General features: G+C 43.1%; 1 long non-coding RNA gene across 3 annotated transcripts in view; it reads left to right on the plus strand.

Annotated features, from left to right (window-relative positions):
• Positions 1–25,311, plus strand: part of LOC119008330 — a 270,887-nt gene that overhangs the window by 226,029 nt on the left and 19,547 nt on the right. For 2 of the 3 annotated variants that reach the window (XR_005071392.1, XR_005071391.1), the window contains one exon: positions 15,967–16,095. This is a non-coding gene — a long non-coding RNA (uncharacterized LOC119008330). Of the gene's footprint in view, positions 1–15,966; positions 16,096–19,639; positions 19,770–25,311 lie in introns of those variants that run through there. The other variant, XR_005071393.1, reaches the window with a different exon arrangement.

The following is a 25,311-nucleotide window of genomic DNA, read 5'->3' on the forward strand; positions in this document are numbered from 1 at the left end:
AGCTAGCCGCCTCGTTTCGGGGCCCAGGGGCCCGGGGGCCTCACCACCCTCCTACACAACAACAGCATCTTTCAATCATCTCTGCCTGATTGTATTAATCTTATCTGTGTTTAATTACATTTTTTAAGATTATTGCTGTATGCCATCTTTGCACACTGTGGGGGCCGCAGAGGGCTGCTCATTTCGGATGCATTTTCATTTGGGCACAAATCCCCATCAAAGACTGCCAGAAATTATAGGGGAGCCATTTTTTCATGGTCGGGGGAGTTTGTAAACTTGATCCTATAGCCTGAAGTTATGTGGGTTATAGAACAGATAGAATAGACCGGGACAGTTTTAATTTTGATATGATTATCAATAATAAATAATACTTTATGGATATTAGATTTAATATACAATCAGTGATCCAGTGGTGGAAAAAATATAGATATAGATGAAAAATGGGAATAAAATGGTGTACAAATACTACTAATTTCACTTCAGTACAGAGGTATTACTAATATACTTATGTATTTGTTATCCAGTCATATGCCTCGCCTGGTGTTGTTGTTAAGTATATTATTGGGTATTGCTATTGATGCATTATTGATGCAGAGTAGACGGAGCATTTCACTGCTGGAGATCCTTAAACCAGAGCTTATTTAACTACATTAGACAGTGTTGTAGTTTTATCTGTAACAGACTGTCATGTTTCACAATCACATCACATGTTTTGTTTGTGAAGTGATAATCAGTAACTAGTAAGCTTTGCAAATAGTAAGATACTGTAAGAGTAGTCGAATAAAAAAGTAGGATGTATTCCTTTAAAATGTAAGTAGGAGAATGAAATAACATGAAATGTATTCAGAAACTGTAGTTGAGTACTTTGATTATTTTCCACTACTTTTGTTGATTAAAGTCACTGGTGGAAAGTACTTAAGTACTCTACTTGGGTACACTTTTGAGGTACTTGTACTTTACATGAGATTTTCCATTTACTGCTACTTTATACTTCTACTTCACTGCAGTTCAGCAGATTGCATTTAATAACACAAAATGTCATCATCCAAAAATTAAGATTTAATATTATAGATTAGGATTAAAAACTTTACTGCTCTCCGAAAGGAAATTCCCCAACCTACCCAGGAGATAAACATTAATCATGTGATGTAATGTTGGTACATTATTCTTAAATATGCCATCCTGCATACAGTAAGGAGTTATTTTACTTTTGCTACTTTAAGTATTGATGCTCATACTTTTTACTATTTACTAAAGACCTGATTACTTCTTTTACCTCTGATTAAAGGGGCTTTATGCAGTTTTATATATATATATATATATATGTGTGTGTGTGTTATTTGTATTTGACACATTGAAGCTGAGCTTGAAATAGTAAATGGAACATGAAACATTCAGGTTTAAGGGGTTCGTGGCATTCAGGTGTGCTTCGCCTCATTAAAAATTCAGGACTCTGTCTTGTAAGAACAGGAAGTAATTTTGTTTGTGTGGTTGTGTATTATTTACTCTGAACCCTTGTGAGTGCTGAGAATAGCTGAAGAAAAAAAAGGAAAGCATCTCTTTTGGTATTTCTGTGATGTCAATTTTGTTAACCCTGAGGCTAAAGGGCTGGGGGGCGTTTTTGGGGGGGGAGGCGGGGGGCGGGGGGATGCTTCAGCAGGTGCATCTAATTAAGCGTGGGTGTTGGAATGACACGTCTCCTGACTCCATCTTGGCGTGTGAGGAAGATGGTCCAGATCAACATCGACTGCGACTAACAGGTGCTTCCCCATCTACGTCTTTGCGATTTCCCAACTCGCGTCTAATGAAGCTGCGATGGTTGAGTGTGATTGCAATCAGAGATATGTTGAGATGTTTTGGGGTTTTTTTGTTTTTTTTCCACACAAGTAAACAATCAGCCATCTGGTCAGATGACGAGTTTGATTGCAAACTCTTGGCACTGACCCACTGCGCTCGAAAACATCCTGCCATCTTGATACAGAAACTGAACAAGCGCGGTATACTTGGCCCGGAAATAAGTGAATGATGTGTCTTTACACATGGCTTAACTGTTGTGAATGTGCACCAGGAGCTGCTGTTTAATGGTCCATCCTCCTGCACACACACTCATTCACAGCTTGTTTTGTCTGTAAAAATGCACCATAGCGAATATAAAGGTGTTGCAAACACTGTGCCTGAATATTTACATGCAGCAGCTATGAAATCTATCTTCAGCCCCGGCACATTCATCTATAATGGTGTTCTGCTGTGATTGTAAGGCTTGTAGCAATCAGCAGGACCTTGTGTACCACTTTAATAAGGAATGGGGGGTGACGACAGGCACACACAGAGCCTGTTGATGATTTTTTTTTCTATGCCTGTTTGTGGGAGTGATCAGAGGTTTGAATGTGTGTTTATCTGCGAGTTAAATGCTCGTGTAAGAACAGCGAAGGCGAGGGGGCTGGAGGGGCGTCTCGTCTAGTGCCGCTAACCCGAAACCAGGATGCCGGGTTCAGCGCCCGACAGGGGGCGGCGGAGCTGGTTATTAAAACATTTTACCAAAAAAAAAAAAAAAAAAGATTTGATGTTCAAAGGTGCTGCACCTGAAAAGAGGTGACACCGCGTGCAGGATTACATGCACATTACCACCGACGCTTCAAGTGGTGCTGTAAAATAAATGTGATGGCGAAGCTCGGCTCATTTGAATAATTTCCAGAGTGCAAAGACAGATATGGGTTGTTTTTTTTTTTCTGGGGCAGAGGGGCTTGGCGTTCCAAAAGAGGGACGAAAGAGATGAGCACATGAAAATGATTGTGTGACTTCAAACGTCGCCATTTAATCAGAGACGAGGAACCTCACATGCTCTGATGTGTTTGATCCGTACATGTCCCCTTCTCTTGTTGAGTGCTTGTACAATCAAAAGTAAAATAGCCAAATCGTCTCGAACACTGATTTGGCGTAACGTCCCCACACCTTTACCGAGGGCTCCAGGTTAATGAGGAAAATTAACATATGACACATTTTCTTGATGTGGTGTGTAATTCTCGCGGCACACTGAGATCAGATCACTTCTGACGCTCCATTACCAGCCATTCAGCCTTGACACTGGAAGAGGAGGCCTGGTTCCATGTGTGACACTGGAAGAGGAGCCCTGTAATGACTTCCCTTCAACAAAGAATCACTGATAAAAGGATTAACTAATTAAATTAACAGAGTAAAGTACTTTATAACTGTTAATTATGTGGTTCCCTTGGCTGCTCTGGGCCACTAGCACCCTTTGTTTGAAAGCCCCTTGTCTGCACTAATTGACCTCTGGGGAGCTTTTGGGATGTGTGCGTGTGTGTGTATGTGTGTGTGTGTGTGTGTGTGTGTGTGTGTGTGCGTTGGAGGGTGCCTTACGCAATCAAATGACACGTATAAACAAACTGACAATTTACTTTGCCGAAGAGTGACACTTTGGAGAACGCGGCGACTGTTGCTTAAATGACCTTGAATGTGCCACCAGAGAATAGCGCCCCTCTCCGGGTCGGGCCCCTCTGAGGGCTCGTCCTGCTCTTTGAGGGGGCCCCCACCACCTTTCACACTCAAAATTGAAAGCTGCACAAGGTTTGGAAATGTAGATGTAGATGTTTTTAATATTTTGTTACTTTAGATCTCGTTTGAATCATAATTAGTCAGGTATTTGTGGGAGCTTATTGATCATTTATGAATAAAAATCTTCTTTCTTGTAGAACAAATGTCAGTTTGCAATATATAAGGCTTGTTTTGTATATGCACCCCATCCTCTAAAGGGGCACTACATAGTTTGTGAGTAGAAATTCAAACACAGAATTTTAATATTTACAATGTAAATCAGGTAATAATACAAGCTAAGAAACATATATATTCTCCAAGACTGAATAAAACAATTTGAAGCTGGAAAGGTGGCAGGGTCCGCCACATGTAAACAAAGTAAACCAGTCTAAAATTGTGTTGTCCTTTAAGGTCACTTTGTTTATTAAGTTTATTCAGTCATGAAACAAAAAGTTTGTTTTTTTAGTCGATGAAGATCTTTCACTTCTAATTGAAATTCCTTCCCCCAGAACTACGTAGTGCACCTTTAAAGTTTTCATACCATCACAAAATGGAGACTCTTTTATCCCCGATGGTGTCTCCTTTAACGCGTGGCCAATCACATTATTTATCTCCATGGCTGCAGTCAAAAGGCTGATAGATGTGACCCGGTCTCCCATCCATTCCCGCCTGAACCAGCCCCATCTTTTCCCAGTCGTCCTTTTTTAAGCCCCTCTCTTCTTCCAGTGGGCCCAGTCACCGAAATCCTAATGACGTCCTTGACAAGTGATCCATCTGTCGCCATGACAAAGCTGCCCACAAAGATGGCTCCGCCACTCTTCTTTTTGAGGCAGCTCTTCCTCCCCCCCGATTATGTCTGGCTCTGGGGGGGAGATGCAGAGTTGGTGGGGTCGTGTGGGTGTGGGTGTGGTGGTGGGGGGGTGTTGGCCACTTTGTGCAGTAAAAAGGGGCCGCCCCACAACACAGACAGACATGTTGACAGCAAACACAAACATAGCAAAACAAATGGTTCACGCCTACCTCTTTAGATTTCCATTCAAATGCACTCCACAACTCTGTGAAAGTGCTCTATCTTCTATAGAGGGAAGAACCTACCAGCTGCCATCGTCCCTCCTCACTATAAAGAGGACCTTTCACTCGGGAACAATGAGAGGACTTCTCTTGTCTCTCAGCCCAGAGTCTCTGCCGGACCATGTTTAATTTCAGTGGCTGTAGATCAATGGGGAACAACACTCCAGAAGTGATGGGGCGGGTTTGAATCAGCCAGCGAGACTTTTGTTAACGTCAGCAAACATGCCTTCAAATAGTGATTCAGCAGTCGCCTACAGTCGCTCCACGCAGCATTTAACCAGCAGGCGCCTCATTTGCCAACACCTACACGCTCCTCAGAGAGCTTCCTAATCTGCGAAGGTGTGTTTTAAGAGGAATAAATCCTGTTTCAGGTGGATACATTTGCAGATGATGCCTTTCATGCTGTCTTTTCTGTGGCTCAGTGGGAGGAAGGTGTGGGACTTTGCCTTGCTTTTCTTTCGCCCCTTTAAGTGGAGCACCGGATAGATGGCATGACATCACGGGCCAAGCCGGCAGCACAATGCAAAGGTCATGCGGCCCATTGATCTAGGGGGCCCCTGATAGAAACCCCCTGTATTATGGGTCCACGCACGCGGGGTCTTACACACACTGAGCCATAGAAACAGACCACAAATGGAGCCTTGTTGTCTTCCCATTCAGGGCCTGCAATCAGCGGATTTACACTTTGATGTGGAGCTGAGGAATAAAGCCCTTTCGAGCGCTGACCTTTATCGACTGACGGATTAAAATCCATAGCTCTCTCTCTCTCTCTCTCTCTCTCTCTCTCTCTCTCTCTCTCTCTCTCTCTCTCTCTCTCTCTCTAAACTACATATCTAAGTTACAGTCCAGCTAGCCTGCCACTGAAGCTGAGCGTTTCTAAAGCCAGTCCTTTTCTTTCCCTTTTATTCTCCTCTTTGCTTTCACCCTGACTTTTGTGCCTGGCTGCTAACACGGAACAAGATTTCTTTTTTTTCTTGTCAGGAAGTGACTGGTTGAGGATTGGTGGCTGTTTGAAAGGTTTTATTCAGAATCCAGGGAACAAGAAAAATAAGTAACAATCACAGCGACAGCTTACTACCTCACTTAGTGTCAGAGCAGTTTCAATGATCATTCTGTGTTGCAAATGCAGACAAAAACATTAGATTAAAAAAAACAAAAAAAAAACAATTCAACTACTTTGTTTGGTGCACCAAGCTATTTTCTCTTCACATCTACTGAAGGTGTCTGCCTTCATTCAAATCTGTGCAAATCTGATATTGGCAGACACCTTCAGTTGATGTATGATGGCTGATGTTTATCTGTTTTGTCACACTGATGAGCTACTAGCCTGTGACGTCCCAGTCATAGGATTGTAAGACTACGAGCAGATTGCATAGCAGGTTGAAATATGTTCAACTTTGTTGAACAACTTTTCCCATTAATTCCCAAACAACCGCACCTGAGGCGAAAAGTCTGTTCCTGACTGGGGACACCGAATTCCTAGTGAGCACCTCTTGAATATCCAACGCAAAGCAAACTTCATGGTGGTAAATTTCTGCTCTCTAAAATGATCTGTCAAGCGCCAGAGCTCAAAAAGTAGGTTACCAAGGTCCAATATCCAGTCCTGTCAACTTCCACAGTTAAAGGTACAACGTGTAGTTTTGGGGTAGACATTTTAACTAGAGGAAAAAGATCTTCATTAAATATTTTGTTTATTTCCAAACAAACTGAATAAACAAATTGACCTTAAAGGATAACACATAGCTTCATACTGTTAACTTACAATATGTGGTGGACCCTGCCACCTTTCTTGCTTCAAACAGTGTTCTGGGGACCTTAATTTCCTCTGAGAACAGCCTCTTCATTCAATTACTGAAGAAGTCTGTATTATTAACCCATTAATTAATGGTGATTTCTTTGTTTCCCTGGCACCACAGTGGGGAGCAACAAAAAACATCTGCATCAGCCATCGACCAAATTGTTATTTTAAGCATTGTATTGGTGTTGGCCAAGAATTTGACAATCCGTGCAACCCTCACCAATGTGAGTACCAATGTGATTTCTTTGTCTCTTATTTCCTCACATAAATTCTGTATACCTCACAGCGCAGATTATGTAAGTGATATCTGTGGTACCGTAAAGTAGGACAGAACAAATTCAAATAATAGCAGAAATATTTCTGTGCTGATACCAGTCAGGAGTATCAGATCAGTATATCCTGATTATTTCCATTGATGTAGGAGAAGAATTTTTACACACTGCAGTCACTCACACAAACACAGCTGTCTCTTTGTGGCAGAATGTGCCTTACAGATGAACAATAATGGGCCTGAAGGCTTCTATCGTGCTCGCCGTGGACCAAACACAACCACACAGCCTCCATTTTACGCCTCCTAACGCCTGGCTTCCCATCTATTGTTTTAAACCCCTTCCCTGATGCCCACTTGGACATTTCTCAGTCTGCTGTTCTCCCAGAGGTGCCAGCTTGAACCAAATGAACGGAAACAGAATCCATCGCTTCCCCCGTCCAGTATCAAGCCAACTGGTTTTGATGGCCCCATTCTGCTTTGTCAGAAACATGCCAAAGCCCGCTGTAATCCGCCAAAGAACACTTAACAACCAAGTAATGTCACGGTAGACCAACGGCCCGTACGCTGTGACGCACTTTAAAAATCTCGCAGCCATATCCACTTAATTCAGCTAGTGCTTTGGGAAGGCCCACCTGAGAATTGTGAGGCTGCCTGCAGAGAGTCAACCATCAGCATTAGAGAGCATTACCGCCGTGCAACAAAAAAAACACTTAGGCTATTTCTCACACGAAAAATGCTAGCCCTACGAGCCTCTCCCAGAGCTCTGCTAAGTGCAACGAGAATTTGAGTCTCTGTTTACTGCCAGCGTCACAGGCCCACAGCGACAATTCGGCCGCCGATACCCCGAGTTGTAGTCAAGTAATTACTGTTCTGTTACTGTGAGCCTTTGTTAGAGAGTCATTAATTTGTTAGCTAAACAATCATGCTTTGAGCGCTCTAACTGTGAGTTTAAAAGGTTCAGAGTCGTGTAAATCGTGAAATCGTCCTTTGTCTGCGGCGTGCGTGCGCGCGCGACGTGAAAAGGTCTCAGAGCAGAAACAATTACATCACAAGGCAACAAGGCCCTGAGTGTGCAACAATGACAAGAGAATTGTGCCTTCAGGCAGAAAACACTTTACACACTGGAGATGGAGAATGAGGGGGTATTTTCTGGTTGATGAGCATAAGGTACATGGTCCATTCAGACAAATGGGGAGAAACAACAAGGCACACAGAGAAAAAGCAGCAACAACAGACAAGAAAAAAAAACAGTTCTATGAAATATTAATGGGATATATTTACTGACAAGCTACCAGAAACAGTAGCTCTCTTCGGGGAGTTAAGGGAGAGAGCTTGCGCTTGACTGACAACCACGAGGTGCAGAGGTACATGCACACACAGACACAGACACAGAAACACACTCATGCACGCACTTGTGAAATTATGACTGGGCAAGAGGAAGGACAACCCCTCTCATACCTCCAGAGGACACTGACAGCAGTCTCCGGGTGTATTTGGAGAACGCCAGACACATGACAAAAATGTCTTCATATGGATTTTTCTTTACCCCCCATAATTAGAGGGTATAGAGCGAGTTATGTAAGCAAAAGATAAGACTCACTATCGTTTTCTTGGCCCCGCTCCCAAAAATCTCGCTCCGTCCCAGAAATTCCGAACTTTGCTTACCTAATTTCTGCAGCATATTTCTTTGCCACAGGAGGTGGTTATGACAAATTAGAAGTCTACAAATGTTCTGATGGTGTAAAGGCTCCAGCTGTCACCAGGGAGATGGTGATCAGGTTTCCAAGCTGCATGGTCTCTTGGCGCCACAAAGAGTTCCATATGGTCATCCAAATGCTGCACCTAAATCTGCTCCCAATCTCCACCCCGGAGCTGAGCTCTTCTACTGAATTAGTCGCACGGCTTCTGAGCATATGAGGTACAAGACAACAAAAATCATATGTCCTTCATGGAGAAAAAAAAAAAAAAGACAGGAGGGGTGGCGAGGTAGTGAATGAGAAACAGGAGTTTATTAGCAGGCGTTAAGATGTAAATATATCATTCACATTTTTTTTTTGTGCAACTCAGACTACTGATTGTACACACATGGCAAATGATCTACAATGCACAGAAGACAAGCTTGAGAACAGAAGGGCGTCTTTGGGATTTTTAGAAGGGATAATAACAGACCAAGCTTTGAAAAAAGAATGTCACAAAACAAGACAAAGTAGTGTTTCCTTACACCTTGGGTCGCATTATTACATCTTAGAAGCAATGACAGAAGCCGTGATGAGGACGCCATCTATTTTCTTTTCCTCAGGTCTGTGATCGGTCCAGTGATTGGGTCCATATACCAGTGAGAATTAACTGGTAACCATTTAGCTCAAGTTGTAGGAAATGTTTGACATGTTAGGATATCAGCTTATGACATTTATAGCACAGCATTACATAGTTGGAGGGCTGCATGTGGTTATTAGCAGGTTCAAGCTGTTTTCACTCGAGCAGCTCAATCGATCGAAACTAAAGCCGCAAGCAGCAATGAGCGTGTCATCGAAATGTTTTTAAATTCCTTCTACCAGGTTCTGAGGTACACATTTTCAGTATTTGTGGTGCTGGGGCTCAAAATGCTTTGGTAGACCTGTTCCAAACCTCAGCCTGAAGATATTTTATGATGATTGGACCAGTGGTTATTGACTTATGTCCAATTTGTTCTAAGCCCCGCCCTTTGCTAGGACATTTCAATTGAGTGCATTTCTACATTTTTCAACCAATTGTAATGGAAATGTGTATCTTAGTCCCATGACACTGTATATGCATTTGAAAAAGTAGCTGTCACTCCGCTGGTTTTTTTTAAGTTTATGCTGCTGAGCACAGAATCCATCATGACAGCCTTAGGTGGTCCTGGGATTTTTTTATAGAGCACTTTTAGCTGGACTAGCGTATCCAATTTCAATGCAGTCGGACTTGCGTTTAGGCATTTGTGGTAGCGCCACAATGTGGACGATTTGGCCCTTATTTCTTGAGAAGCAGTTGCACAGTATTCCCAGTCATCGGGCCATGTTTCATGTGTTTAGCTCTCTCCAGCTCACGGCAATTTGACACATGGCATAAGAAAAATAATAAAATGGGCACAAGAACAATAGGAGCTTCGGGCTTGAACCCTAAATAACTCCAGTAAATCCAAACAAAAAAGCTCACAGTTGGTGGGCGAAAATCCAACTTGTGTTGTCATGTTCTTTATCGAACCTGTCAACCCGCCTCAACAGAACATCTCCCCCTTAGCCTCCTGCTCCTCTCGTGGCTGAGCAGTGAAGAGCAGAGGATTGGTGATCTATAATTAACCAGTGGGTCGGTGTTGATGTCATTGACACAGCGTGGAGGTAGAAGGTGGCAGTGCCAAGGCACCTGTTGTTGTGGAGCGTGGCATCTGATATCATTACCTACCCAGCCGGAGCGCCAATGTCCCCGCTGGGTCGCGAACTGTCCAAGCCACCGACCACGCTCACCTTTCAACACACGCACATACACAGACATACAGACGCACACACACACAAGCAGACACACACACACCATCAGCCACTGTCATCATGTCCTCCTTTACATAACTAACTCTGGCGGCCCTAACACCTAGAGGGCAGAGATCCACAGAGAGTTTCAATTATTGTTAATGATATTTTGATGGTAGCTGGTTAACTTATGCAACCGTCAGTATACAGCTGTACAAATATTTGAGGGTGAAATCTTCAAAATCTACAGTATGTGGGCTCACAGCCCAAAGGGTTTAAAGGAACAGTCCAATGTTTGGTGAATGTTTGCAATCAGACCCAGAGAGCCATCCTTTAACGTAAGTTAGCACGAAGGCATAAATCATGAGGAATCTGGTGGCTTGCTCCATCAAAAATGAGGAATTATACACTTTTAAACAACTTCCAGTCTGCACTTGTATTTTGTTTTGCTACCACAACTCACATGCCCAACAAAAAAAATACATGTATCTGTCTTTTAATATTGTTTTTATATCTTCAGATGCTAAAGAATAAAGTGAGTTTATTGGGTGTTTTACTGTCATATAATTAGCCATCATTTTTATGGGTTATACTCACCAGGTATTGCTCCTCTGGAAGCAAGGTTAGCTATGGCAAGTACAGTGGGTCAAAACTGAAGGAGCTGTAAGATGAATTGATTATTTTACCCCGACCTCACATGAAAGTTTTCATAACCACAAGAAATGGAAATCCAATTTTGTATTGAAATTTGTAATTATCTTTCACATAAGAGACACACAAAATAACAGAAGACGAGCAGTAATGGGCTGCTAGTATTTTCAGCTTACTGTTAGGCTCCACGATCTGCCATCGCTTTAAAAACGCAGACGATGCGACTCGCTCAACTGAAGGGCTCTGACTCCACCTGGCTGCCAGATAACCCAAGAATAGGCACAAGAGGTGGAGCGGTGGTGGAGCCCCGTACAGCAGCCATGCCCTTAATTATGCATAACTTCAGGTCTTGATGTAATTGGCCAAAGAGTCCAAAACAGTTGTTTTTGGTACCAGACTGTAAACATGTTCATTTCTGCAGTAAAGCAGGGTTGACTCGGTTTTCAAGTCAGCCTCAAGTGGCCATTCAATGAACTTTTTTTGGCACTTTAGGCTGTCGTCTCTTTTTTTGTTTGTTTTGTTTTTGGTAAACACATCCTTGACCTCTCTCTGTCGCATCTAAGTTTTGCCCAAAACGTCAGATTGTTCAGTCCACTTGAGGAGTCCTGTGCTTCTGGAAAGACACAAACAAGATCATGCAGTCGATGTGACGTTCAGGTTGCTGTCCACTCCTATAAGACCGGACGCTGGGGAAAGAGGGGGACTGCTGCACACATGAGAGAGAGAAAATGAACCGAGCATTTACTGTGAGACAATGTGACCGTTCCGGGTAAATGCCATTTTTTAGTGTAGCAGCTTTCCCAAGCAGATCAGAATGCCTAAGCCCTGAGCACTGACAGGGATTTCACAGCCACAAACTGATTTTCAGGCTGGCAGGGTTCACACACACGCACACATGCACGCATGCACACACACACACACACATGCACACACACACCCACACACCAGTATCATGGCATGATGAAGGATGTTAAGGTGTATTTGTTTGAGGTTACTGTTGTCATTTCGTTCACTTATCACAGAATCTACAGAGCAGCTGTCATAATTGTTTTAATGGCTGCGAGTGTGAATGGTTGAAGTGTGTCACCAACTAAGAATCACTCCTCAGTAACTTCACTCTCTACCTTTTAATGAATCATTATCATAGTTGCACGGATCAATAAGATAACAGACATGTTTGCAAAAAAAACGTTGACGTTAGACATGTTTGTTAATGCAATTTCAATATCGCAAACCCCTGGGAAAGCAAATTCCATAATGTAATGTGACTTTTTTTTATTTTTTATGAATCGGTAGCTCCCCAGACATGCAATAAAGACACAGCAGTGCTCTACATTATTGATTCAGTTTCATAACAACCCAGAGTGTCTTTATTCACTGCAATTGGCGAAGCAGGAATCGCACACACTTATTTAAAAAATCACGGCGCCAATTAGTGAAGTTGTAGCGTCTCCTTTTTCGCTTTAATAAGTCCTTTGAGATGTGATTTATAATTAGAAACAGCATCGTGTTCACCGTGGCGGCGGCTTATTGCTAATTTGAAATCATTTACTATATTACAGAGCATTTAGGAGGTATATCACACGTCACGAGTATGCACACAGATGGTTGTGTGATGCTTGGGGGCAGGAAAAACACACAAATAAAGAATCTTGTTGAGTCAAACTTCTGTGTTTAATCATTGATGTGAGGGTTTTTTGTTTTTTTTTTGCCAGCTACAACAATCGCTACAGGGAGGGCATTGGTTTTCTGTCAGGAATCTGTCGGTGTCTGTTCAACGCTTTATCACGTCTTGTGATTTCCACGGTTATGTCTGTTCAGTAATAATGATGACTTCCAACTTTTGCAAACTTTCCGCGTGAGGAAAAAAAAAAGCCCCGCTCGCCGTCTCTCGTGGCCATTATCTGGTGCAGCGCTGGTGGTATTCCTTCAGGGAGCTGGCTGGTTGCCTTTTCATTAATGTCCCTCAGAGTTAAAGCCCGGTGTCCTCTGGGACTGCATGTCATTGGCTGACAAGGTTTAGGGATTTGAGTGAATTTTCCTGCAATAATGGAAATATCCCAAGCCCCTGAGACAAACAGACAGGAGACTGGCAGGAAATATCTTAATCTGCACTGACCCTCTGTTGGCACAGTCCCATACCCTTAGTGAGAACAACATGTGCGTGTGAACGCGGCGCACGCACATACCTGCACACAACCACACACCACTGTAGTACATCTGGATTGTGTTGCAGTGACCGAAGGCCCCCGAGTGTGCGGCCTCAGTGGCAGTGCGTGGGTGAGAGCCAGGGTCCAGTGCACCATGGTGGGGGCTCTCCATCACTCTGCCTCCTGGCTTGACAGGCCCTGGCTCTGGGGCCCGTCAAGGTCTTGCTGAGCGCACTCAAACTGTGCACTGCTGAGGAAGGGATTCTGTATCCTTCTAATGGATTACTCACCCACATCACCTGTCCGAGTGGATTCTTTTGACCGACAGACGCACACTGCATGCAGGCATGTGCTCACGCATGATCACGTGTGCAACCTCTGGGAAAGTTGGAGGTTTGAATCATTTAAAAAAAGCATTTCTTTATCAAATCAGCGTTCCCATAAAATGCAATCCAAGCAGCAATGTTTCTCAGTATAGATAAGTTCAAACTTGAGGTGTCTTTTTGTTGCAATTTTATATTTTATGTGACAACGCTGTGGTTATGATCTGGTTAGGTTTAGGCACAAAAAAACACTTGAGGGTTAAAAAACAGCACATGTTGGTCGCCACAAAACAAAGATCAAGATGTCCCGTCTTTTGCCCCAAAATACCATTTCTTTTGTTGCGACAAATATAACTGGAATTTGCCTCGAGGGTTTTTGCACTTAGTAATGTTAAAATGCAGTCTTGAACTGTATCGCTGGCTTGGAGGCCTTCTCGCCTGTAACTCCACCATCATCCCCTCTACCTCCTGACATGAAAGCCAGGTCACAAACCTGTAACGTGAACATGATGTGACACATTTTTCTGAAATGTCAATATGATAAGTAGGTTATGACACGTGCAAATGTGAACATATCAGTGGTTTTATCCTGCTGACTGGGCTGAGAAAACAATTCACTACCTAAAGAATCAACCCCCTCACTGGATGGCAAGTAAAGTCGTTTTCTCTTCCTGCTAAAAAGGTCACATCTATGTCATTTACTTTTAATTCGGATGGAGAGGAAGGCTGGTGTCGCGCTGCTGGACACCTGCGGACTCCGGTCAGGGCCGCAGCCCTAATCAGCCTAATACATATGTGTCACATCCAATGACCCACTGGCTCTCTTCATAATAAAGGTCACTCGGTGAGAGATACTCTGTCCCCCCAGGTCCTCCTTAATGGGAGGCTCTGTGGCTTTATTAACCAAGTGCACACTACAGACTTAGATACACTAATAGTGTATAATATATTATATATCAGTATATTATTTTTAAAATGTTAATATTACTTTTGCTAATTGGAAATTTCTACAGAATAACAGTAACTATAGAACACTATTTTTCTTTCCTCCTCACTCTTCCACACTTGACCTTGCACGCAAAGAAGAAACATGAAATATGTTTATTGTCTTGCTGGCATTGCTTGAAGTTAAAATACGTAAATTGGAAACAAACAAAGTTAATTTTCTCGCCATCTGAAAAAAACAATAAAAATATAGCTTATCGTCGTGGAAAAATTGAGGAAATATTATGCGGCAGTATTTATTTATTTGTTTTTTTAATCAATCATTTACTTTTTATTTAGGCTAGTTTAAGTTCAAGTGTGTTTTATTTTCATTTCAAATAAAGAACATATACTTACGAACATCATACACACAGGGGGGAAAGTACAATTGCAAATGAAGATAGAACTACAAAGACAGACTACACAGTGAACAGAAGCAGGATATACTGTAGATTTTTTGATGTTTGTATCTGTGTTTTAAAGCAGTCGGTCAAGAGATTAGGAAACAAGGCGGGGGGGTATGGGGAATCGAATTGGTGACTTTAAGATTACAGCTTCTTAACCACTAGTCCATTAGAAGCCCAGTTTTCTGATATGTTATTGACATAAAGATCAATCAAGAAAATAAAAATAATCATTAGTCGCAGCCGGAAGATAAATATATCCAGTTTTTACACCTGTCTTTATTTCTCCTACACATTGCTCACAGCAGACTATTTAAGCCTATTAGCTCAAGGTTAAGAACAATGTGTCCTTCTGCCTCTCAGACAGATACTGTACATCATTTCCAGAAGGAGGCGAAATGCTATTGCCAGTAAATAATAGCTATAGAGGTCAGCTATTGATCCGCTGGTGAAGGGGACCTTAGGGGCATGTTAAGAAGGGCTATTGTTGCTTGTCAATGATCCCTTTATGGCTTTGGACGTGACAGGTCTGCTGCTATAAATCACGGTTAAACTAGTCCTCTAATAGCAAATCAATGGTGGTCAATAGATATTATCATGTGATTATAATTCAGTCGAGTGAACCATTAGTCAAAACTTAAATAGTCCTTCTGGTCTGTCTGCAGCCCTCCAGCCAGAGAGGAGTGAAGCTGCGGCGGCGGATGCTGACTGTTCACCTCAACTTCCTGCCTCTAAGTCACGCTAGTGCAAAATGGCAAGGTCCTCCGTTAGTTTAACTGAGGAGGTTGCTGAGATTTGAGAGAACAATGCAGAAGTTATATTGAGATAACCTTTACACGAGAGCAGATATTTCAGCCGCATTAAGATTAACCTACTTGTTATTTAGCTCTAAGCCTCTTCTATCAATGTGCTTCCACCTGTTTGAGAGGCGCATCAGTCAAAAGTGTCCGCTATGCAACTAAATGGGGCGCGGGGACGTATCTATCTAACTATAACCTTTGCAGCGCTGATATTTATGATAAAGACCATTAGGCATTTGTGAGTTGCTTGCGCAAGGGCTTTAAGGCTAACAACGATCGTGAAGCGAGCCGCTATCCGGGGGTTTACTCGGATGTCTGAGTCATCCGTCTGCGCCACAGCACGGCCTGCGAGGGGAAATGTCATTACACCTGGATATGATGCAAACATTGTCTCCAATGAAAGCACAACAGATAATAGGATCTGTACATATTGTTCTCGCTTTCTCTTTTTTTTCCTTCTTCTTCTCTTCTCTTTAGAAAGGCATATCTTTGATGGCGAGCCCCCTGTGCTCACTCATCACGGGTTGGACAGCTCTGTGCTCATCTTGCTGTCTTGAAGGACGGTCTATACTCTGAGTATCTGACTACAGGAAAGCAGGGAGACAGGTATGTCCAAGTTTGAGCACTTCTCTGACTTTAGTTTTGAAAGTACATCGCAGTGATGGATGGCGAAGCCGACTTGCCAACCCATCAGAATAATATTTCTCCATCCTGTATGAATTTCATGCCGAATTCTCCGTCAAATTAATTTATGAACCTTAAATGAATTTTGAAAATATCATTAGTTTCAATCACTGCACATGATCAAGAGCAAATCCAGGTTGTGCCTCTCGATGCTAATGTGCAAAAATGTAAAATACAAATTAAATCAAATTCAAAACTGTCCTATCAATTGCATCAACTCAGCAGCGGGAAGCCCCCGTCTTTTATTTTGCATATTCATATGATTACTCGTCCAAAGGACAAATACGTTCACGTCAGCACCATTGTCCTTTGATTCCACACGATAAAAGGCTATCTCGTTTCATTCTCGCACCTTTCTAGTCCAAACCTAGACACTCTGATTTGCTAAAATGTAATTCTAATTTATCATTTTTCCGCCCGAGGCAAAACTCTCTCAAGCCTGGGGCTGTTTGAAAAGCAGTTGGACACAAAGACAGACCCTGGGAACTTTGCCCATGCAGTCAATCAGTCAGACACCCCAGAGTGCTCAGACCCGAACAGCTTGTTTTTTGTCCACGGATATCAAACAACTTCTCCTCTCCCGTTAGATAATAAAAACATGTTAATAGGAGTGAGTTGTTTCTGTCTTCTCTTTTTTTTCTTTTTCTTCTTCTTTTTTTTTTTTTTTTACTGGAGATGGTTGGTGGATACGCGGTGTCTCTGTGGTCAGGGGCTGGGCAGCAGAGCGGACATCAAAGAGCGGCAGAGGTCTGTGACGGTGAATGCAGCTGGTGTCTGAGTCTCTGTGCTGGACAGAGCTACAGGCAGGGCCTCAGCTGCCCCACAATAAAGACACACAGGGGAAGGCGCAGGCTTTAAAGGGCTAGACAAACACACATTCAGCCGTACGCGGACAGATACCGTGCACTCCTCGTGGACACAAGCGACGATTTTCCTCCACCGAAAATATCACGCAGGTTTTACAGGCGAATCGTGAAACCGTGCTGGGTTTGTCCTCTTTCTTCTCCTTAGAAAAAAAGAGTTCTGTAAAACTCTCTCCGTGCAAATGCGTTTGTGTATTTGCATCTGAACAATAATTCACAGTAGAGTAGTTAAGTGAGGTCTTAAAATATGTGGGCTGTCCAGGGACCCCCGGGGCCCCAGGGAGATTCTAAAGGGTCACCAGCAACATGACAACAACTTAAATCCACTGGAAGCTATTCATGCAGATAGACTGTTGACGGATGTTGACGCTTCTTTACACCGTCGCCTTACAGAAATATAAAAAAAATACACACACAATGACGATAAAATGTCTTCCTTTACTGTGAATCCAAGCTCATGTCAGATTCCTTGGGATTATTGACACACCAAGATTATGACAACTTGCATTTATAACTGTAAAATAGCACAATGGGATGGTCTTTTCATCACTGGGAAGAAGAGGGAAGAATCTGAAGGACAAAGAGTGAAATCCTGCTGGCATGCTGTGGACAGCTTCATGTCTGATGTGGTCCTGACTTCACAGTGGGACTCTTGTGTCTACGCTGCTGACAGCTTCTCCCTCGTGTCCACTCGGGGGAAGTATCTGTGAACATGATGCAGTCACGGCACTGACCACTTTTTGGGGATTTTTGGCTGAGACGTTTTGAAACAAAGGAAAGTTTTGAATTGCAGTGATATTTTTTTTTTTTTTTTTTTGCCAATTTCAGGACTGAATAGACATTGTCTTCTGATTAATGCTGCCTCCGTTCATTGCCATTTCTTGAAAGGATGATCTCAGAGGACAATTTTGCCTGTGGACTCTCAGTTCCAGCTTCAGCCTGTAGAGGGCATGCGAAAACAGCAATCTGGTCAGGCTCTGTGGGGAGTCCAGAGACATACAATATCCCCCACAGAAGAAAAGCACAGGGCGACTTTCATCTGTCTATAAAGGGAGGAAATGGTTTTGTTAAATAGAGGAACACTATTATTACAATACAGAGAAAATGAAGCTCGGACCAGCGCTGATTAACTCACATTTTACAACATTTTGAAGTCATTTTTTGAGGGGAAATTTGATTTTAAAGCAAAGAGAATATTACCTGAAATCGCCAAAGGCAACTTTGTACAGCAGCCCTGTATGAGAGGGTGTGCGCAGAACTTTATTAAGGCTGTAAGATTATTAAACTGAGCGTTGGAAATGAAGAAAATACCCTCTCTTTACTTCGACTCAGAGGGAATTTAAACAAACGACTCATTAGAATAACGTCCTCTTTCCTCTTTAAACGGGTTAGAGGTCCTGAATAAAACATGACTTATCTATTGCGATCACGTTAGTCGAGCCATTATTCATTTAACCATTTATTTATTGCTCCATTCATCTACATAAATATTTAACTATGTCTTGGCATCTTTATGGACTGCTTGCTCTGCTGCTCAATTACAAGGAGCAGTGTCCTACCATGGCCATATGCCATCTATCTGGCGACACTATATCTCCACAATTTATGGATGCCAACTCCGAGCAATATCATTCTGTTGGGTTTTTATGTATATGTACGCAAGTATTAATCTGGGCCTAATGACTGGCAACAATATGTTCCAGCCTGTTCGCCCAATAGGACCACTATTGTGTCCATATCATATGGTATGAAATAAATGAAGTGCTCGCTTTTTGTTATCGTATATAGATAAAACTGGGTGCCCATATGGGGTTTTCACGAGAGGCAAGTAGAATATGTCTGTACTCCAAGTAGCTTTGACTTGAATGGACGCATGGTTTATTACTCACGCACCATATATTCACACCATATATTATAAGCCCTTACACGTTTTCACTTCCCCTTCTACAACAAAAGCTCCCGCTCGTTTTGGCGAGGGGAGCATGGAAGCATGCAGAACCGAGGGGGGAAGCGAGGAACCGTAAACACCCGCCATGGGTCCTCCTTTAAAGTGATGAACAGCAATAAAAAGCAGCACCGGTTGTCTGCTGAGAGACAAAAAGAGCATTTGACCACCTGGGCGCACATCATTTTCTCATGCCGTTTCTCAAGCATGACTATCAGGAGATGTCCCCCTTTAACATTATACGTGGCTAACTCAACCCGATCCCCATGTCACATGTGGCCTCTGTTCGTTCGGCGGAGACAGCACAGCGCCGCTCGCTCTGTCACACGAGAAATCTCTCCACACCGTGGCGTGACCTCAGAGCTCTGTGACACTTTCACATGTCACTTTCCCTGCCATGTCAGCGCCAACCACAGCTGCAATTTGATCAACCGAGCTCCCCATTATCGCCTGAAAACTGAGGGAGAGGCCAGGAGGACTTCTTAAGGCGGCAGTAGGAGTCTGTTGGACTGGCATTAGACTGTACAACTCCCTGGAATACAGCGCTGGATCATTGACTTTCCCATGCATGGTTGAAATGTGCTATTAATATAAACCTAAATATAGGGTCCAAATTCTTGAAAGAAAATGTCTTTTAAGTTGCTTATTTCTGTCTCAGATTCACAGATTTCCCAAAAAAGGAAAAAATCGAAATCACCCCTAGATGCCCTCAAGAGTTCGTGTTGCTGATTTAAATCGCAGGACTCTGCAAATCAACGGCAAATCAAACATGAATCCCACATATAAGCCCCCTCCCACAGCCCCAAAATTGGCTTTTTGTCAATTACAATCAAAGGCACTTTTCAAGGTTGTAACCCCCCCCCCCCCCTTTTCTGCTTGCTTTTCTTTTTCAGTGTCTCCCCAAATCACAGATTACTGTATACACTAAATAGAAATCCATGCATTGGGAACAGTACTGTCAATCGCTAATGGCTAATAAAGGCTAAGACATATTGAGTAAATATGGATAATTTATTATTACATAGTTCTCATAGTTCTTAAAAGATGTTCTCTCTGAATCCTTGTGGTCGACACCGACTTTCAAAGTGTAAACTACAACCGTATCAGAATTTGTACACTGCACTTGTTAGGTCAATGAATAGAATTCGGCATTACATCATCAGCTCTATTTATCGGCTAATGTTTCCATATACTGATGAGCAGGCAGGGATGTAAATTAAATGTATTGTGTATTCCTAAGTTGTGTGGGTCTGAATTTTGTGTTTCTGCATCATCCAATAAATTCACACAAAGAAGCTGAACTACAACGAGCGATGCTCAGGAGAAATCTCATTTGATTGACTACAAAAAAGTTGGATGCCACCAAAAAAAAAAAACATTCAATTGAGTTTATTGAAGTGCCTGTATTTGTTCACAGGTCATACATAAACCAGACAATAAAATGTCCCTGTAGGAATGTCAGCTTTGGAAACAGAAAAATAAAAAACCTTTCTTTTCTTTTTATGGCCCAAAATTGATTGTATTTTGAGTTAATATGAATGTGAGTTAACTACCAGAGAGCTGCGGCAAAATGTCGTTAAACCACTGGTGTAATTACACGGAGTTCACCGATCCCCAACTCTGCTTATTGATTTAGTTAAAAATTGCCAGCCGGGGCCACTGATCTCCTTTGTGAGCACAAAGACGCAGTTTTGGGTTTGACAAACTAAAAAGCACGTAAAATCTCCTTTTTCTTAAACAATTCCCCAATCACATGAAGAAAAAACAAGAATTTTCATGCACTGAAAGTCCCCTCTTGTATAACGCACTAATGAATGAGATCATCTAAACACTACGCATGCTGACAGTATGTACATTTTCTTTCTTGTGTCAGTCACTATGCAGGCTGTGACATTTCTGTCAATAGAGCAGATGTCTGGCTGAATCTTGGATAAAATCATGCAGGCAGAAACCACAGTAGAACCGTCTCGGCTTCGTTCGTCGTGCTGTGGTGGGCCATGAACATTTTTCATTTTAAAAACCTCACATTGCCTCTGCCTCCTTTGTAAGCATAACCTCTCTCTATCTGGTAAAGTTAGAGACCGGCGGCGTCCTGCTGGCTCAGCTTGGCCTGTGAAGTCTGCCTGGCGCATGGGTGACATGTCTGGCATGCCACTGCTGGCTCCTTTTGATACCACGGGGAGTGTGTGAGTGGCAGGCCATGTTTCCCGTGTCTCCAGGCCCTGAAACAGCCATCACTCCGAGAGGATGTTTTCAATCCGCCGGCCCCGCAGCCCCAAGCCGCTCTCAGAGAAGGTCAAGTTTGGCCCATCAGTCACTGACCGAAGGGCGGGGCCTAGCAGCTGGTGGCCATCAACGGCCGTTAAGATGTTCGGTAGTCCCAGCGCTATCGCATGTCCGACCTTTTACCTTTACCTTTTGTTAAGCTTAAGTGTAGCCATAGAAATAAATGCATTAACAAGTAAACTTGTGCCTCCATAAATGACGGACAAAAAAGGCAAAGAGACTGAATGATTGTCATAAAACCCTCGGCAAACTTTAGGAGCACTCAGTAAAAGACAACCTCAACATCATTCCTCCATGTAGCTCTATATAAATAACACATTTGACCTCACGTGAAGAATGCTGCACACAAACACGGGTCATATGTGTGTGCACTGACACATTCTGCTGCACGTCACGCAAGTTCAAAGAAGGAAACCCATGAGGTGGTCATTTGTGTGTTTACCCAAGGTTGGGTCAGTGTTTTCAGGTGCATATACACCTTTTACATGCCCTTCTTTCACCACTCATAGACACGAACACACACACACACACACCATTTACACTCAAACCTCTAGCCGTATTGACGCACACTTTCCCTGGTGTTGTTTTAGCAGGGGGGGAAAGCAGCAATGGTCTGGAACAGGCCTGTTTTTTAGTGCGGGTCAAATTTTGGCCAGGCCTAAAGGCGGCAGCCATCCGATCCCTCCCGAGGTGCCTCTGGTCTGGGACCCGTTTGAACCTCCACCTGCTGGGAGAACTTCACTTTAGATACATTGTTCAGGCCTCTCTGAACATTGCGGAGGGGAGGCGGGACATAATGTTAAAGTCAACACCGCAGGATCAGGCTGCTCTTTGTACTGGGCTTTGAGGGTGACCTCCATTCTTGGACCATGTAGAGTGGAGATGAAGTGCAGTAACTCATGTGGTCACACACATGGACCGAGAAGTATGGGGTACGCTTTCCTTCCACCTTTCGGGCCACGTTTGAGCTTTATTACTTTAGTTGAAATCAGTCGTCACAATACATGATTGGGAGGTATCACATTACATGACATGACACCGAAATTTGTCTTATCATGTAAAGAAATTGTCAGTTGTGTTTTTCTTTTTCTTATAATTCAATAGTTTGTTGTTACCCTGGACATTCTGTCTGATCGATCCTGCGCATTTGCAACTCTGAACAGAAATGAAAAGGAAGGGTCAGGGTTTGTCAGCAGGATTACACTAAAACCACTGACGGATTTCTAAGAAACTAAAACAGCCGATCGGTCTCAGCCCAAAATAGAACCCATTCACTTTTGGTGTGGATTAAGATAAAATGATGGATGCAGGAGTTATTTTTTCCACTTTCTTACATGCATCTTGATTTTTTCAGATGTGTTTAGGTGCCTGGTATCTATGAGTATGTACTTTGGTGCAGATAAAAGAAGACTGTTGGGCCTTGGCAGAGGTATACGCTCTACTGAGTGCCATTTTAGTTGAAGTGTCTTCAGTTGCACGAGCCATGCCGGCATGTGAGGTGAGCATTGTTAACTCTAGTGGGAGTTAACAGCACTCACATTCACGTACGTCAACAGGAAACAGATTTGTTCGATTCACCGTCGACCAGATACATGATTCTGACTGGCATGTTCAGTTTGCTTTGAACAAAACCCACATAGCCTGAAACTATTCACTAACCGTCCATCCACTGCCTCTTTAGTGACAAGCTAACACAGTATTAAATTCAGGACCCTTCCACACATCACTGTTCAAATGGTTCAGTGTTACAACCGTCCTTTCAACAAGACTCACTGGTTCTCTCAGTTTTCTACTCGAGAACAGTCGTGTAGTTCAGTGGCTCAGAAGGACAATGCATTTTAGGGAACATCCCACGCTGGGGCACAAGGCCTGTTGTGATTGTGCTCTCCGAATTTTGAATTGGGAGCAGATGATTACAGATCAAATAGTTCTCTCACGTTCGAATTTGGGATAAGAAGTGACAGCCCTTGGGGTGCCTTTGCTTGACAAATCAACACCACACCAAACACCGAAATTGGTTTTACAGGATGTTTGCATCAGCGTGATGAAAGCGCTCATCAGGTATCTGATTCACTGCGTTAGCTAAACCAGACGTTCTCATCTGGTTATTTCATCTATAAACAGCTTTTTAACTGGATTTCCCTGCATCAGTATCAAATTATATATAACTTGACAGAGGACTTTATCTGTATCGTCCACCCTTAGTATTAAATGAAAATAAAAAACAACCCAGATTTTCCCCTTTGTGATAAAATATGCCACTATTTGTCTTGTTGTCAATTTTTCTTTCCGCCCATCAATACTGATATTTCGGGTGTCACGTTTTTTTGGGCTATCATGCTAGATTACTGTTATCTTAGCTAACATGGTATCTAAATCAGGGATCAGATTCAAGCATGGGATTTACTTGTCATTTTTCATGTTGCCCGGCGCTCCACAAAAAATCTCACAGCAGACTGCACTGTCTGTCTACTGTATAAACAAAAGTGCTACTCCTGGCTGCATGTTCAGGTTCTCTGTGTTGTTTTCTGCCCGTGCACTCGACTTGTCGGAAAGGGGCAGGATGAGAAGTCATCCATCTCCAGCTAACAGCCACCAGTCTGGCCCCATGCTGGAGCCCCAGAGAGAGGAAGCGATCGCTCACAGCACAGGACCACATTCCCCCTCAACACAGGGGGGACAAGGCCATTTAACCCATCGAGGCCCGGTCTACTTTTCTTTGCTATCATGTGCGCCTGTGTGTACAATACTGTATGCCTCTGTCATGGCACACACACGCGCCTGTGTGTATGTTAATGCATGCACAGTCATTAGTACCTTGTTCTATTTCCCCCTGTTTGCGTTGGTGGGCTCCTCGCTACACCGCGCCTGCCGGTAAGTAGTTAAATAGCCATCCTGGGGTCAGACCACATATACAGCCGCACAGTACATCCCTCACATCCTCCCACCGCTACCCACAGCTCTCCTTGATCCTCAATATATAATTCCTAGAGCACCCACCCCCTGTCTCTCTGTCCTACTGGCATGACGATAGCATCCCTGGACACACAGAGACTTGCAGCATAACCAGCCTGAGGAATTGACACTCCAAGTGTTTCTCCACACTTTTTCTAATGGCATTGTGAGCCCCCCGCCACTGCTGGGATGGAAGGTGTTTAGCACCTCACTGTTTTTACTTTGACAGAGGAGGGACACTAGCACTCCCCTGGCTATATAGGCCTAGACCAGTTCTACTGTTATCATTTCCACTGTGGGCTCGCTTCCTCCTATTGAATCACTGGTATTTATGTGTGGCGGTTTAGCTCGGCTAGCTGCCGAAAGCCAGAACTTGACTTGAGGCAGGAAAATGAAAGTCAAGGAGGCCGTTCACATTTGGATTCACCAAACGTTCTCCAGCCCCGTCGATTCACGCCTGGCACTAAATGTGTCGTCTTGTGTCTTGAGTGACTTCTTGTGATCAGATCTCACTTCGATACGCAACTAAATACCTAAGTCACTGGAACAAACGGAAACACCTTTTACACAAAGATAACATTTGCTGAATTAATAAGACGACCCAAATAATAAGAATGTCATTTAAGCAGTGTTTCATGAGTTTATAAAGTTTCTGCTATCACAATAAGTCTCAAAATGTAGTGTTTTAAGGGAATCTGGGGACTTTCTCCGCAGTTCTTTGATAAACTTGGGGGACATCAAATCAGTTTAAAAAGTGCATTCAAAGAGCTGCACTCCAGACACGGAAGCAGACAGTCTGGAGCAGCGATGCCACTACAAACTGACACTTTCAACAAGGAAAGAAACATCTTAATGTTCTGCTTTTAAAACCAAATCTACAAGAAGGCACCAATGATTTAGAGTTCACTGGAGTCTTTTCACGATGTTCATTAAGTGTCTCCTCCTGCAACAATTCTTAAAATCACACGATTTAGGGAGTCTGGGGATATCACCATCAGTAGTTTAATCATTTGTTCAAACATCAGCAGGTTAAGAGAGCCTGGAACATAATTTGCATTACCAGATGAAACCAGAACCACATGGAAATCA

This window comes from Acanthopagrus latus, chromosome 19 (assembly GCF_904848185.1).
Source record: "Acanthopagrus latus isolate v.2019 chromosome 19, fAcaLat1.1, whole genome shotgun sequence".
Lineage (NCBI taxonomy): Eukaryota > Metazoa > Chordata > Actinopteri > Spariformes > Sparidae > Acanthopagrus > Acanthopagrus latus.